This window comes from Macrosteles quadrilineatus, unplaced genomic scaffold, assembly GCF_028750875.1.
Source record: "Macrosteles quadrilineatus isolate MER2022 unplaced genomic scaffold, UCM_ALF_1.0 Scaffold_9__3_contigs__length_116548681, whole genome shotgun sequence".
Taxonomy (NCBI): Eukaryota; Metazoa; Arthropoda; class Insecta; order Hemiptera; family Cicadellidae; genus Macrosteles; species Macrosteles quadrilineatus.
This window is the reverse complement of record NW_026542602.1, coordinates 41,215,215-41,231,805: the sequence shown is the minus strand read 5'-3', so window position 1 is coordinate 41,231,805 and position 16,591 is coordinate 41,215,215. Positions and strand designations below refer to the sequence as shown.

The window sequence follows — 16,591 nt, the reverse complement described above, 5'->3', positions numbered from 1 at the left end:
GGGACTTCGGCCCTGAGGTCCCGGGTTCAAAACCCACCAAATCACCGGTGATTTTTTCTAAGTGATAATGGCGCAACCACTAGGTCTAGTCTGAAGATGTTCAAAACAATCCCAGGCAAGTGTCTAGCGTCCTAGGACTAAAAGAATTCCAGGAAATAAGTATATGGATATGATAAGAGTAAGTAATTCATTGTAAAACGAACAGAGAAGGATTTACCGATTGTTCTTATTGAAATGAATATTTTGATAGCATATGACATCGAACTATGTGATATCTGTAGTATTCAACGTCAAAATATAGGTAGGAATATAGCATTTTATTAATTTGACGCATTATTTTTTAATGCATGTAACTTGAGGTGCATGGCTTACTACTTTCACAACTTAAGTCAACATTAAGGGTTAAAATACTAGAGTTATAAGTAAACATTTATTTTACGAAAAAAAATTCAGAAGGTTTAATTCAATATAATTTCTATTTAAAAAAAATTAGTTTTCTATAAAAATATTTGGATTTCTCATACAAATTTTGAAAAGTCCACAAAGGTCAAACTCTTTACAACTTGCTTGATTACATTTCAATTAATGGAATTCCCAAAAAAAATCTACGACGATTATTCTACTATGCAATAAGTATTCTAAAACCGTGATTTTTTCTAAGAAACCGTTCAATAAACAATCTTTATCTGCTAATTTATATTATTGTTAGTTCCCTTTATATGGCCTATAATAATAGTGCAGCTGTACTACGTGAGCCTAATTCACTGGGTACCTGGGTCTATAATCGTTCCTACCTAGGATTCTATAAAGTTACTAGCTTATAAATACTGCGTCATAACAGTATCTCCCAATATGTCACTTGATTGATTTCCTTCAATTTAATTTTTTTTGCCTGGTTATTTTCATCTCTAAAAGAAGTAAATATATAAAAACACGTAAAAATGATACCGATACCTTTTTGTTGGCAGTAACCAGAATATTCCATTACGAACGTCAACATAAGGCTAATAATGAGTGACGTGTTTACCCTCATGTTACCAGCTGACTGGACTGACGTCACAGATGGAAGATTGATGGCCAACAGCTGACATGTTGCATGGATTTAACATCTCAGTAGACATCAGTGATCGGCGTTGCTCGCATCAGTGACGTCAGTTGTGAGAGGAAAATGTTATACTGGTGATCAAAAGGCCAAAATAATTCTCATCTGAAAAAAAACACTACATTTATGTGGGGGAAGTAAAGTTTGTAAATTCGTATTATAGAGTTAGTATTGAGATTTAAATTAAATTAAAAAGTATGCCATTCGTAAATAAATCTAAAGTAACTGTCATTCTAATAATGCATTAATTTTTTTTTTCTAAAAAAACAAAGCCGCTGTTGCACACAAATTATTCTTTACATACTGTATTTTAATGGAGAAAAATTATTCGTATACAAACATTATTCTACAGCATACATTTTTTATCTAAATACACTGCTTGCATTTGTTGATGTTATTTATGTTTGACTAAAGGTAATTGAAGACAAAAAATAGGTTGTTTTCAAAAATATGTTTACTGAACAGCTTTATTTTTCATTAACGTGTAGTAAAATTTACTGTATATTTATGATTACATGATTATATCCCTTGCATAGTCAACCAGATGAATATTAAATTTGTAAATGAAAAAAGAAGTTAGTTCTTATTCTCTTAAGCTTTACCTAGGTAAAAAAGTAAGCATACAAAGCAAAATATAATGCATAATTACTGATACAGTGCAGAATCATATTTCTTACACACAACTATTCGGATAACAAATTGTATCTCTTAACGAATGAAATTTGTCTTTAATTTTGTCAAATAAAAGGAAAAACAATCAATAGAATTGTGATGTTGATTTTACAATATTTCTTGAGATATTTAGTAATTGTTTGATCAGTGAACTTAAAATTTACCCTGTTGTGTAATACATGGCTTGTGTTTGAGTCATAGCATGCCATAGTTAATATAGTCAATGCTTAAAGCCATCATGATTTTGACCCAGTGCAAAACAATCGACGGATCTGCTTCACCCACAATCCTGTATTAACGTTGGTGTTGGTCTAATGCTGCAGCTAGTGTATGTGAAGCTCTTAGTGTTCTGTTGACCTTTGCACTTATCAATTGACCTACACGTTTTCATTATCCATTGTGCCACTTTGAATACCTATCGTTAGCGAGGTATTGGACAAGGCGTTATTTGATAAAATGTTATCATAATGGCTGTAAAATAAATCTCTGTAATTAGGATTTTTAAATTGTCAGACTTTGTAATGGTTACTTGTAATAATGGTAATAATGGTTGTAATAATGGAGACTGTTATGTAAAAAATTTAAAAACACCGAAAGCATTAGGCTTTCTTTGATGTATTTTTGATTTTGTATTAGTTTTTACCTACCATTAATTAGGCCATAAGGAAATGAAAAAGTTAAGGTTCATCAATATAAAATTGAAATATTACTTAGCTAATGCAAATTTAATTAACATAGCACCAAAACATGGGATTTAGTTAGCTTTCAATTCGTATTTGTATATTTTCGTCGTTTCTTATTAACGAACTGAAATATGCATTTAATAAATGTACATTATGTTAACTACAGAATAAATGCAGTTTTCTTCACGACCCAAAAACATTGTTAAAACAACTATCGTATTTATTTTACTTCAATTTTCATATTGACTTTTGTAGAATACGTAGTCTAAATGTTTATTTCAATCCATATTAAACAAAAATACCTACCAAACGGAAAGCTATACATTTCTAATTATGATTAATATTTTATTTCACATCATCCAGTTAGGGCCAACAACAGTGTATCAAGGGGAATAGTCTATTAACTCTGTAGTTGGCTGAGTCTCAAGAGATTGATATCAAAGGAGTTCTAGTGATGCTCTAGTTCTAGATAGAACCATTTAACCTTTCTATATAGGGGTAGCTTAAGGATGTTATGTCATTTAATATTAAATATTGAATTAGACGTCCTAACCGTATAGACAAGGTTCAGCAATTGTTTGTTGAAAAAAAGAAAAAGCATTGTTGTCTGAGTCATTTTATATATCTTATTTTCCCCTCAGTTTTTGTTACTGAATACTTGACCTAACATAAACGATAAATCATCCTTTCAGGTCATAACAGAATATAGTTGGCACTCTTTGACAGTGCTCTCTAACTGCTATGTACAATGATAGGTAAAATTTATAAACATTTAAGATGCTATTTTGTCAAGAAGAGTACAAAGCATACTTGTATATACTAAACCCTTTTTAGGCAAAACCTTGCTTTCCAGTAACTAAAATAAACTACCATTACCGTCTCAGCGCACCCTAAAATATGGAAACTCCCTTTTTAGCTAGGTTTGGTAAGGATAATTGACTTCTTCGACATAAATCTCTAATTGATTTCAGCGCTCTATGACGGCGGATTAACCCAGCTAGTTTACTTTTTTCACCATACAAATAGTTGAAAATTTAAAGTAGTTAAAAATTATTATTTAAGCTCCAAACGCTTAATTGTTTGTGGTAGGTAATTTAATAAAGTATCATAATAACTTAGCCGATTAAATTATATATATATAAAATTATATATATATACATATACTTATTAGCAAAAATTATATTATCACTATTGTAAGTTGGAAATAAGTTCAAAGGCAGACCATCTGTCATTATGTACTTTAATCTTACTAATATTATAAATGTGAAAGTTTGTGTGTTTGTTTGTTTGTTTGTTTGTGTGTTTGAAGTTCAATCACGCATAAACCACTGGAGGATGGATTGGGCTGAAATTTGGCATGATGATAGCTTACATTTCCGATTAACATATAGGCATATTCTTATCTCAAAAATCCTTTCGGGCTCCACCCCAGTGGCTCTGTAATTCCCCATGTTCACCTTATGAGTATTCATATTTAAAGGGAATTAAAGAATTTAGTCAGCTGTTTCAACTAAAAAAGTTGGTTCTATGATATGGAAAAGTATTAAAAAGTTATAAGATTTACCAACAGGGTGCAGCTCTATATTTTTTTCATTTATGAAAACAGCTAATTTGAACTAAGCAGCAACAAAAAAACTGTGATTCGCAATGAGAACTGTCAAAGTAGGATTGTTTACAGTTATGTTTATGTTTTTCATTTCATGAATAATTTGTGATATTTTGCGAATTGTTCATAATTTATTTTCCTCTATTGTTTAGGTGAAGTGGCAGAACATTATGACTATTGTAGATGTGTAATACTATAGAATACTGTAAATTAAAAAAAAAAAAAAAATTATCAAACTGTGTCCTTCCTTATTGCAAATGCAAAGCTTGAGTATAACTGCAATAAGCATTTTATACATTCCAACCCCGTACGAAGGACGGGTACTCTGCTAGTACTTTTATGATTTACAATGAAATGGCGAAAATACAAAGTAGGTATTTTAAGCCAAGTATGAATGGAGATGATTGTAGGATGAGTGGCGCGATCTTTTAGTCTTGTTAGTGACTTAGGCCAACTTATTCCTTAGACACATTGTAATAGTTATTGGCTTATCAAGAATCAACAACTAAATATTTTTACGCCCAATATTTGTTAAATATACATTTAATAGCATACAGATCCATTTAAGTATAGACTCAAACAATCAACGCGCACCAAACCAACAAACAAAGACACTACATTATCATTATGAAAACTATATACTGTTTTAAGATCAGTTTTTAATTTTGCCCCAAAATACAAAAGCTACAAATGGCCAAATATAAAGTATGTGGCCATACCCCGTTACAAATGGAGCTACTAGTGTCCTATGTAATATAATTCGATTTACCAAAGAATGTAAGGAAATACTTCCCTCTTTTAAAAATCAGCTTTTGTCTACCTTAGACAGCAATTTTCTGTCAGAGTTTTTCACGTACCGCAATTATAGAGCCCTTTGCAACAAAACACCACTTGATAACAAGAGCTTTCAACTTTTATTCGCTTTTTATCGAAACATTTTTCAAAGTTTAATCCATAGGTATTTTACATGTGAAATGGAGAATATAATCAAATACAAATTGAAACATAATTGTACGCCAATTTCTATGTGCATTGAATGTTGAAGTAAAATTTTGGCTGCGTAAGAATGAGTCATATTTCTCAACAAAATGGATTAAATCAATAATTTAATATCGATGTGGCTTATCCGCCATGAGCACCAATTGTTGTCACTCATATAGGATTAGTCGATATAGTTAGTCATAAAACATGCAGTGTTATTCAGATGAATCTGCTTATGAGTCCGGTTATAACCAGTTGTAACCGATTCCAATCAGCTGATGGTAGCTATGTGGATTATGTTGCTAAAATTGGGTTAGGGGGTTTGATATTAGAAAAAGCATATCTCAACTACGTAATTAGTTAAGAACAAACACATGTTACTTGGGAATGCTAATTCGTATTCAAATATAGGCTACTATCATAGATACAACGTAACCCCTTAGTAGATTTCTCATCCTTATGGAACAACTGAACCCAATTTTTCTGTCCGGTGCACTGTAGAGGTAGTTTTTAGTTTACAATATGTTTCTTGTTATTTCAGTTATTTAAAACCCCTTTTGACCAAACAAAAATCTAATCATAAACAATAATTCATCCTCTAGTTATGTAACCAAGCAGTAAAGCACAAATCATAAAATTAACCCTAAAATAATGTAAACAATGTTTCATCAACACTAATGTCCAGTGTTACCGTACATGAACTAAACACTAAAAACGAGCTTCAAAATCTACAATGGAAGAAGTCTACTGTTGGTTAGTCTATGACACTATCCACTGCCCATAGATCCGATCCATTCTTAACTCAGCTTACATTCATATAAATATTAAAATTCGCACCCAAATGTTAAATTGGTGGTTATTGATAATAAACTTAATTGACAATTTGATATACTCATGCATTAGGTTCTAGAGAGAAAACGTCACAGCAAGGATCTCATTTTATTTATTATTTTTTTTTTATATATGATTTATAGTTCTATATTTCATGTAATTGTGTAGCTTAGCTTTTAAAGTATAATTTATTAAAATCGGTCGGTAAATGGATTACATACAGCCTAAACTAAATATGAAAACCAAACTCTGAAAATAACTCTTAAATTTTTGCCCTGCAATAGATCTCAAGAGATAAAACCTTTTGTTTTCTGTATATGTGTTCGTTATCACGATAACTTGAGTAAAAATGATCAGATTTTGATTAAATTTGGTACAAACGTGAAGAACTACGTTTATTCGAACAAGTTCACGAACCAGCATAATTGGGCCATGTGAACAAGGGGTTTATGGGGGGTTTTATGGGGTAAGAATAGGTTTTTCCCATTTTGACCCTAAAAATACATGGTTGCGGAGAAAATTCCGAAAAATTGTAAATATAAAATTCTCTTGTTATTCTTATGGAGAATAAGTCAACTGTTGTAGTTTGCTTGTTTATAAACATATTTTGATCGAGTTTGGAAAATACATTGATTTCTTACTAAGCTATTAACATAAAAAAAACACTTTTTTTACCCTCCCTGTTACAGCATACCTAAGTACTTGTTAAACTAATTCTATTTAAATGTGATATTATTTTTAAGGAGGCATTTTAGTGTAAATCCAATCAGGCTAATGGAAATTCGCTTAGTCTGCAGGTTTGCTGCGGTGGGGGTATTTTCTTTTTTCGTGTTTCTATGAAAGTTCAAAGTAACCTACCTAATCTGGTATTGAAAATAAATTACCTCTCTTCATCTTATATATCGAATGCGACTTTGATATGTAGAATGTTTCGTCATCATTGCAGAATTACAGGTCTGTATCGAACCGCAAAGCACTGGGAGTAGGGAGGTTTAGCCATTAACCAATATTGAATCAGCATATTGCTCCGTTCTCTAACAGCCAGTCAAAGATTGTTTGATCTTGGCCGTAGTTACAGAGTCAATCCCATTTGCAACATTTCAAACACAGCAGACATCTAGGTGATCCTAATGCATTAATCCTGGTGTGATCAAACTGGTCAAGTTAGTAATCTATAGATAATATTGATGACATTTCGTCGTTTAAAGGACGTGACTTCAAAATCCTAAAGTCTAAAGTTGCATGATAAACTTTCCGTTTACCGAGATAGGTGGAACTCCAATTTAATCTATTTTACATAGTTTTCGTCAATGTTGCTTAACTTGGGCTCTGAAAATTTAGCCGTCACATTATCTCAAACTCAAAATATAAATAAGCAGCTGAAGTTCTTTCCTTCAATATTTAATAAATCTTTGCTGATTTTGATCCAAATTGAATACAAATAATTTTTGTTGGTTATAAAATATAACCTGCTTTCTTTGAATTTCGGATTTTCCATATGTTATTTCCATGTTTTTACCACTGAGCTAGTGATACAAATGGAAGCAGCACTGAATAAGAAAATTGTGAAACTTAGGTCACTATTTTTACTATTGGATAAAGAACATTTTAAGTAGTACATTTGAACTAGGGGATTGTTGAATTGTACACGAAGCAAATAAGCTCACACCCTAGTTGGTACCAAGTTTTTTAGATTTTGTTAGAAGAGTCGTCTTGTCAGTGCTACCTCCAGTCCTATTTCTAGCCCAGTGATTTTGACCAGGCCTCATGCCTCCTGGACCAACAAAATACACCCATCAATAAAATCAATGATCTGCTACCCTAGTTTTTGTTTTCAATTTAAAACCCTTAGAAACAAGACACCGATATTTTATAAAGTTTCGGGACATATATTTCATACAGAAAAGTGTCGGTGTGTTTTGGCCGCCGGGGTGGGCAACGGGGTGGGTTTTGGGATCAATATGCACACGGCTTGTCTGATTTATGGTCCAGGGTGGCAAGCATTCATATGGCTGCATTGACCCAAGCTACATACCTGCATACGTGATTTGTTTGGCGGATAATAATTCAACCGTTTCCCGATAAACCAGGTCAAATATCACTGGAAAATTTACATGAAACGTGTGGAAATCCGATATGCTTTGTGTGTTTCAAGTACAGTTGAGGGATTTAGAAACCGTTACATATGGACAAAATTTTTTACAAAAGTACTAAATTATTATTATTTTTAGGTGTTGTTTAAATTTAAGCTATTATAATACAATATTTTACCTTACGTCCTTTTGGATCCAAAATAACAAGTATTTTTAATGATGGAACATATATCATAAACAAATGTTTTATTAACGGAAAATAACGTATTGAACTTCATTTGGTAATTTAACTTGTTAAGTAACAAATACAAATAGAAAAATAATAAATAATAAAATAAATAATTAATACAACTAGTGAACTGTTTTGTTTTTATACAAATTATAGGAACCCCCTACAATAGTATTAAAATTACTTATTAATTTATTTATTTATTTAATTACTTACTCATTTATTTTATTTTTATTTATTTATTTATTTTAGTTTTTTTAATATTTTTTCTATTCATTTATTTTTTAAGTTTTTATTTTTTTATTTTATTTTATTTATATTTTTTTTTTTGTTTATTCATGTATTTTCTTGTATTAGAACTACACCAGCGCCAATATTTTAAGGGAATTCAAAAAAATTATTGTACTGGAACACTGTATTGTACGTTTTTAATATGAAAATAACTACACCATACATATTCTGTCACTTAACTTGTAATTCTGAATAATAGTTGTTTAGGTGTGAAATGTATTTATTGGCAGAAATCGGATTACAATGTCCCTATTATATTATGATACCTGTAAATGTGTTCTGTCAGGTATAGTCTGATCACCTTTGAAGTGTAACTCACCGGGGTAATCCTCAACTAATAATCACTTGACCTATATGTACATTGGACATCTGATATTGTCACTCGTCTATCCCAACAATCCTGTACACACAGTGCTCTAGCTCAGTACCATTTCTGACTATAACGATGGTAAATTACCTTTAGATAATCTTTCTACATATAGGACACGTTTTGTGGTACAATTAAAAAGTTGTGTAGTATGAAGAGACGGGTTTTGTGCACTTTAACTAAAGAAAAGATCAATATTTAATTATTACGAACTTATCATGACCTCCATTACAACTTATTGTCTTGACGTTATATTGCAACTGGCAACTCCTGAAAGACGTAATCTTGTTTTATACAAAAAATGAAAATAAGTTGATACCAAACAAAATTATGATACAATATCTTTGACCAAACAACGAAAAAATAATAAGTTGCTTGGATGAAAAATATGTACAGTATATTGCAAATAATAGACTAGATGAACAAATAAATTACATGCATCATAAAAAAAAACAACTACTAAATTAATTCTAGTGTATGTTACAAAAGTGTTGATTAAAACTAAAAATCTAAATATTGACTTTTATTGAAGTTAATCATTACTGATACATATTTATATTTTTAAAGATAAAAGTAATTAGTTAATGTAATTTTAGTTAGTTCAAACATTCACCTAAAATCTTAAACATTTTACGACTTTTTTTACATTCTATAACATTAACGCTTGGAACGGTTTATATAATGGTATTGGAGGGTGTAAAAATGTAAAACAGGTGATCGGGGAATTTACTAGCTCGATGATTTGCATGCAAAACAACTCATATCCTTCGCTTCCACTGCAAATATTGTTAGGAATGCATTTCCACAAGGCTGTAGATGATTTCCACACGTGTTATTGGATGCATATGGTTTTCATCAACGTAAATTATGTTTTCCAATTCAATGTTGATCATTGTCACTGCTGGAAGTATAGCAGTTACTTGTATCTGCAATCAGATTTAACAAATTGTATTTAATATACATGTTTAAATACAAGTTTTAGTAAAAATTTACCTTTAAAAATATATGAATTTTCGTAAAAAAAATAATAGCAACACTAATACATCATTGAATATCAACCTGTAAGTGCAAAATCCTATAAATGTATTAGGATACAAGAAATAAGGTAGAAACTATTATATGGAACAAATTTATGAGACAGTTCAGATTCAATGCTGAGGTCAAACGGTCAGCTAGATAAATAATAGATTTTATTGGTGGTAATACCTGTCACTAGGGCGCAGTTGAAACTTGGGTTGAAGTAGGTTAAATTGTTACCAACAAGACTGAAAAAGAAATTCTAGAAAATATTTATCGGCTAACCAGTTGATATTACAATTCAATAAATTTGTTTGTAAGAAACATAAGGACAGCAAGAAAAATACAAATAATGTTACTCACAGTTACTAAAAAATTAACAACAGAATACTAATGTAATTACGTAAATATGTGGAATTTTTTATTGGTGATAAAGTGTATATTTAGCATGATAAATTGTGATATTCAAGATCGTGTAACTTATTTTAATCACGAAACAATACATACTAGTAAACACGTTGCTCGAAATCGAGTTATTGTAAAGAAGTAAAGTAGTTATTTACAATTATACAAATAAAAGTCATCATAATTTCCGATGAGTTTAAAAGACTTTGAATTGAAAAATAAACAACAGCAATTAAATGATACAGCTGATCAAAATGTAAACAATTATGTTCTTCATAAGGATAACACGGGCACTTTAACAGCCACTGGGGCAGAGCCCAAGGGACTTTTTCAGGTCAGTTTGCAAATCTACGCGACACGCTCTTTCCAATGAGACGTCAATGGATAAAATCGGTTAAGAAATGGCAGAGGAGTTCAACCGACAAAGTTTCATGTAGCGTATTAATTATATAGATGTCAATGTTATATTTCATATGCATATCAAACTTGATAATAAATTGTATGTCTATATTTTGTATGCTGGTCCCTGGAGTCAGTATCAGTCAGTGATAAGGCCGCCCCTCCACTACTGTCTGGGCGTGGACCTAGTAGTCATAGTCCTACAGTACACAGTGTGACGGACAGTACGAGAGTGTAGTGAGAAGATATATCATCAGTCAGCTGTAGACACAAGGTGTGCAGGTCCCTGGAGTCAGTATCAGTCAGTGATAAGGCCGCCCCTCCACTACTGTCTGGACGTGGACCTAGTAGTACTAGTCCTACAGTACACAGTGTGACGGACAGTACGAGAGTGTAGTGAGTGGATTTATCATCAGTCAGGTGTAGACACATGGTGTGCTGGTCCCTGGAGTCAGTATCAGTCAGTGATAAGGCCGCCCCTCCACTACTGTCTGGACGTGGACCTAGTAGTCCTAGTCCTACAGTACACATTGTGACGGACAGTAAGAGAGTGTAGTGAGAGGATATATCATTAGTCAGGTGTAGACACATGGTGTGCTGGTCCCTGGAGTCAGTATCAGTCAGTGATAAGGCCGCCCCTCCACTACTGTCTAGACGTGGACCTAGTAGTCATAGTCCTACAGTACACAGTGTGACGGACAGTACGAGAGTGTAGTGAGAGGATATATCATCAGTCAGGTGTAGACACACAGTGTGCTGGTCCCTGGAGTCAGTATCAGTCAGTGATAAGGCCGCCAATCCACTACTATCTGGACGTGGACCTAGTAGTCCTAGTCCTACAGTGCACAGTGTGACGGACAGTACGAGAGTGTAGTGAGAGGATATATCATCAGTCAGGTGTAGACACACAGTGTGCTGGTCCCTGGAGTCAGTATCAGTCAGTGATAAGGCCGCCCCTCCACTACTGTCAGGACGTGGACCTAGTAGTCCTCAGTACGAGAGTGTAGTGAGTGGATATATCATCAGTCAGGTGTAGGCACATGGTGTGTTGGTCCCTGGAGTCAGTATCAGTCAGTGATAAGGCCGCCCCTCCACTACTGTCTGGACGTGGACCTAGTAGTCCTAGTCCTACAGTACACAGTGTGACGGACAGTACGACAGTGTAGTGAGAGGATATATCATCAGCCAGGTGTAGACACATGGTGTGCTGGTCCCTGGAGTCAGTATCAGTCAGTGATAAGGCCGCCCCTCCACTACTGTCTGGACGTGGACCTAGTAGTCCTAGTCCTACAGTACACAGTGTGACGGACAGTACGAGAGTGTAGTGAGAGGATATATCATCAGTCAGGTGTAGACACACGTTGTGCTGGTCCCTGGAGTCAGTATCAGTCAGTGATAAGGCCGCCCCTCCACTACTGTCTGGACGTGGACCTAGTAGTCGTAGTCCTACAGTACACAGTGTGACGGACAGTACGAGAGTGTAGTGAGAGGATATATCATCAGTCAGGTGTAGACACATGGTGTGCTGGTCCCTGGAGTCAGTATCAGTCAGTGATAAGGCCGCCCCTCCACTACTGTCTGGACGTGGACCTAGTAGTCCTAGTCCTACAGTACACAGTGTGACGGACAGTACGAGAGTGTAGTGAGTGGATATATCATCAGTTAGCTGTAGAGACTTATCAAGATCGGCGTTTATTCGCCGGAACTATTTCTCATATCTACATAAAAGGTAAAATAATAATTATTATTTAAATTTAATAATTTTCCTGTTTTTTGAATAAACTGCAAATAGTTTTGGCATTTTTAAATTTTTTATCATTTTATTATTTTTTTTCGTTTTGGTGGATGTAATTTCTTGATATCTGTTAAATAAACGATTTACTTTGCTTAACCAAAATGCTGGTTAAAAGTATTTTTTGTTTATTTTCAATATATAATAGCATAGTTATATAAATTTCGATGTATATAATTATTTCACAACAAGGTTTTATTTATTATTTAACACAAATCGAAGCACAAATAACAATATGGTAGTTTAAAATATAATTTATAGCCAAAAAAGCTTTTTTGCTCATTAATTATAGAAAGTTTATTATATGTAGGCTAATAGTAAAGAGGTGGGTTGTTTATTAAAATATTATGTTACATAAAAACATAGACAAAAATTTACCATAACAATGTTCTCTAAAAAGACTTTTGTTAGAATAACTTATTATTATTTTTTTTTAGTTAGATACTTAACGAATTAATGAAAATGTCTACAATGCGTTTAGATATTTTCTCTTTAATACCTTTTTAATAAATTTTTTATTTAATAATTTCTGTTTATCTTGTAAGTACATTTTATGTGTTTTAACTTTAAACTTTGTAACCTGGAATATATAATTATTATTTCTTTTAATATCTTACTACGATTCCTATTACTGTTTGTTGTATTGCATTTTATCATTCAATAGTTTTCTTTTTTTTATTGTATTAAATCTTACATAACTTAAAAATCATCGATTAAATTTCCATATTTTGAGTTCGAATATTATGCAATAAGGTATTTTTTATGTAAAATGTTATGGATAAGTATAATTTTATGATAATTTCCTTGTAGTGTTGTAACATTTTTTACATTAAACTTAAAAATCAAATCTAGAAACAATCATGACATGTTTTTGAACAAAATAATCCACCGTGGATTTTATTAGCGTCAAGTGGTCAACAGTAGTTGAAACCAACGTACAAACACTGTTTTATCGAGCAATAGCAATAAATTTGCAAACGGGTTTGGCGCTCAGTCCCAACCAATCAGGTGTTGTCTGCATGTTGTCACAGCTGTTTGAGAACAGCTGTTTTACCAGAACAAGGTCAGCTGTGAAAACCACAATTCATTCACGGTTTATTTATTGCGAACATTTCGTCCTACACAATTTTGAATTTACCTTTATTTTATTTACCGTGCGTGTTTCCTCGTAGTATTTTCCGTTTTTAAAACCTTGTATTTCTTATCTTAATGAATGTTTTGTAAAGATAGACAATCACTAAAAGCTACTTGCTATATTAATGTTTATTCTATTTCCGTTGTCGCGATAAGTGGTTCAGCTCATTAAAAACATATTAGGTGCTCTTTGTGACTAACATTCATATAGCCATTGGAGGTATGTTTGAACTACTGAAATGGAAATATTTCGGACCAATATCAACATTGAATGCTGAAAAGTGCTGATTTTCTTATTTATAACTGGTTTTAGCTAAGCTGGTTTTGTTGTTTTAGCCGATTTTAGGTAATTCGTATTACACGCAGGCATGCTGTTGTTAATTCGTATTAACAACGTTTGCATGAATATTTTTTTTGAAGTTTTATGTGGTTTTTACAACTTAAAAGTACATTTCAATAAAAAAATAACTATACTAAAATATTTAGCTGTAACTTTTAATTACAGTATTCTAAATAACAGATAATTATTAGTTTAACAAAAACTGAATCTACCTTCTGAGAAATTAAACCTTTTAACTTTTTTATTTTGTATATAGCTACAACTTTTTTAGTTTTTCACGTTTTTCTAGGGAACGGTCTAAACCTCGGTCCTGTTACTAAAGAACGTCAACATTTACGATAGACAACAAATTAATAATTCATCCTTGCCTTGCTCAGTATTTTTAATTCATTATCTTATTAGATGAATCTCCACTAAAGTTAATCACAGATTAACCGGTTTTTTTTCTTTATTTATTTACTACGGTAAATAATCTCTTGTTATTGTTTCCAGACTGTCCACTAAAAAAACAGTGTGCATATCACACAAAACTTTAAGATAGCAGTATACTCTTGAAAATAAAATACTTTGAAGTAGAGGCCAATTCCCAAATCAATTTACCCCCTAACCATCGATAGTTCGCCAGAACTATTCGAGTGTCAATACGTCAATAACATTTCCCACTATTCACATCGGCATCTAAGCCCCTTTAGTTTGACAACTCGAGAGTAAGCCACGTTAATACGATAACAGTTCCAAGCATTGCCGTCGAATTACCTTATCAAGTCTCAAGTCTCACTTTCCGCACGGTTGGTTAATCTTATCGTTTTATAATCGTAGTAAATCTTCTTCCGTCATAATGCATATAAACAAACACAGTAAAATAATTTAATATGTATTCAACAAATAATATCATGTGGTTTTAACGAAAAATAAATAAAAGTGGTAACGAAAATAAAGGTTCTTTTGCGATTAATCTTTATTGCTGTACAAGAAAAGATCTTTCTGAGAAATCGGGAAGTGCATTTAGAAGTACAAAGGATTATTTTAGCAAAGCAATTCTCAGAATTGAAAACACTATAACGACGTTTGTTGAACTCTTAAGTATAAGACTAACATTTAAGTAAAAATTTAAGTGTCAGCCTCTGAAACTAAAAATGAACTACCTACTTCCAATAATTTCTGTTTTGCGTATTGTTTTATAAAAAAAGAACCATTAAACTAATATTTTATCCATTTATTGTTTATTACATCAATGAGCAACACCATTTATTTTATAATTACATAATATAACATAAACTCACTCATAATATAACATATAGTAACTTAATTTCCTAAAATATGACGTTTGGTGTTTTAAAGGTCATAAAAATATAATGAAAATCAGTTGTGTCCGCTATGCCTCTAAATTTATAAATACTTATGCAAATTTTGAAACTTAGTAATACATGTGTTACAATCCTAGAAAATATTGCTTGTATTAAACATTCACGAGAAAACATGATAAATTTATGTCATTGTTTAACTACTTATTTCTACTTAGTTATAGAAGTACTCAATATACTGATGAAGCTTAATATTTGGCATTATGTAGTTATCCTATAATATTCCACAGAATCCTCATAATTATAAACATGATATTAAAGGTATTTAATGACATTTATATATATATTAATATATGGAATATTTAATTAGAGACCTGGTTGTAATTCAACACGAGAAGCCTTTTAGAGCTTCACCCAAACGACAGATTCTTACGAAAATTTATGATGATATAAAAACTCAACTCAGCTAAAATTTATGCAATTATTTAGATTTTTTACGTAAAACATTGTTTACGTGTATATGTTTACAAGACGGCTTCATACAAAATATTTTGTGGAATTCGTTATGGTTAGTTAATTTTAATTATCATTGTTGAGAATCGTGTATGACAGCGCTAAAGACACTCCATATTCCTTTCCTCTCCAGTAGAGCACAACACGCTGCAATGAATGGAAGTGCCATAGGTATCAAGAAGCGCCTGACCTTGAATGCGGCCCGGGCGACCTTGAACCAGATAACGCCAATCAGCTGGTGAATTTTAATGACGTCGTCTTATCATGTTCGTTACCTGTAGCATGTTTGACCTCCGGAATCCTACTTGAAGAGTGGTTAAGCTGTGAATAAATACACTTGACATTAGTACACATATATTTGTTGGAAGGATCATTTAAATATATAGGGTGCCCCATAAGTAAACAGATTAACTCCGGAAAATATTTCTATAGGTAAAAATTAAGAGAAATTCGCTTTTATTTGTTAAACAGATATCTGTGAAGTACATTTACAAATACATTTTCAATTTTGAATCGTTTCAAACTATTAACATTAAACTTGATGTAGTTAAGTTAAAGTAGAAGGGATATATAAAAAAATAAAATAAAAAAATACCTTGGTCCAATTCTAAATTTATAAATGGTGACCGATTTTAATTTCATAATTTTAATTGGTAAAACATGTCTGAGTTTATAAAAAACTCAATAACAGTTGTATTCAGCATTTAAAATTTAATTTTACTATATAGGACATAAAAATCAAGAAGTTCTAATAAAAATTGCTAAAACATTACGATTGTTAGTGGTAAATAAGTTCATTAAGACTAAGCTCGTCAAGTTGTTGTCATTATAC

The 16,591-nt window shown here is 32.1% G+C and overlaps 1 protein-coding gene across 2 annotated transcripts in view; it reads left to right on the top strand.

Moving 5' to 3' along the window:
* LOC129003825 (bumetanide-sensitive sodium-(potassium)-chloride cotransporter) overlaps positions 1-16,591 on the top strand; it is an 86,540-nt gene that overhangs the window by 20,908 nt on the left and 49,041 nt on the right. Inside the window, exon 1 of one of the 2 annotated variants that reach the window (XM_054432145.1) lies at positions 11,830-12,405. The exons of the other annotated variant lie outside the window; for it this stretch is intronic. The gene's annotated coding sequence lies outside the window, so the exon portion shown is untranslated. Of the gene's footprint in view, positions 1-11,829; positions 12,406-16,591 lie in introns of those variants that run through there. 2 annotated transcript variants of the gene reach the window in all.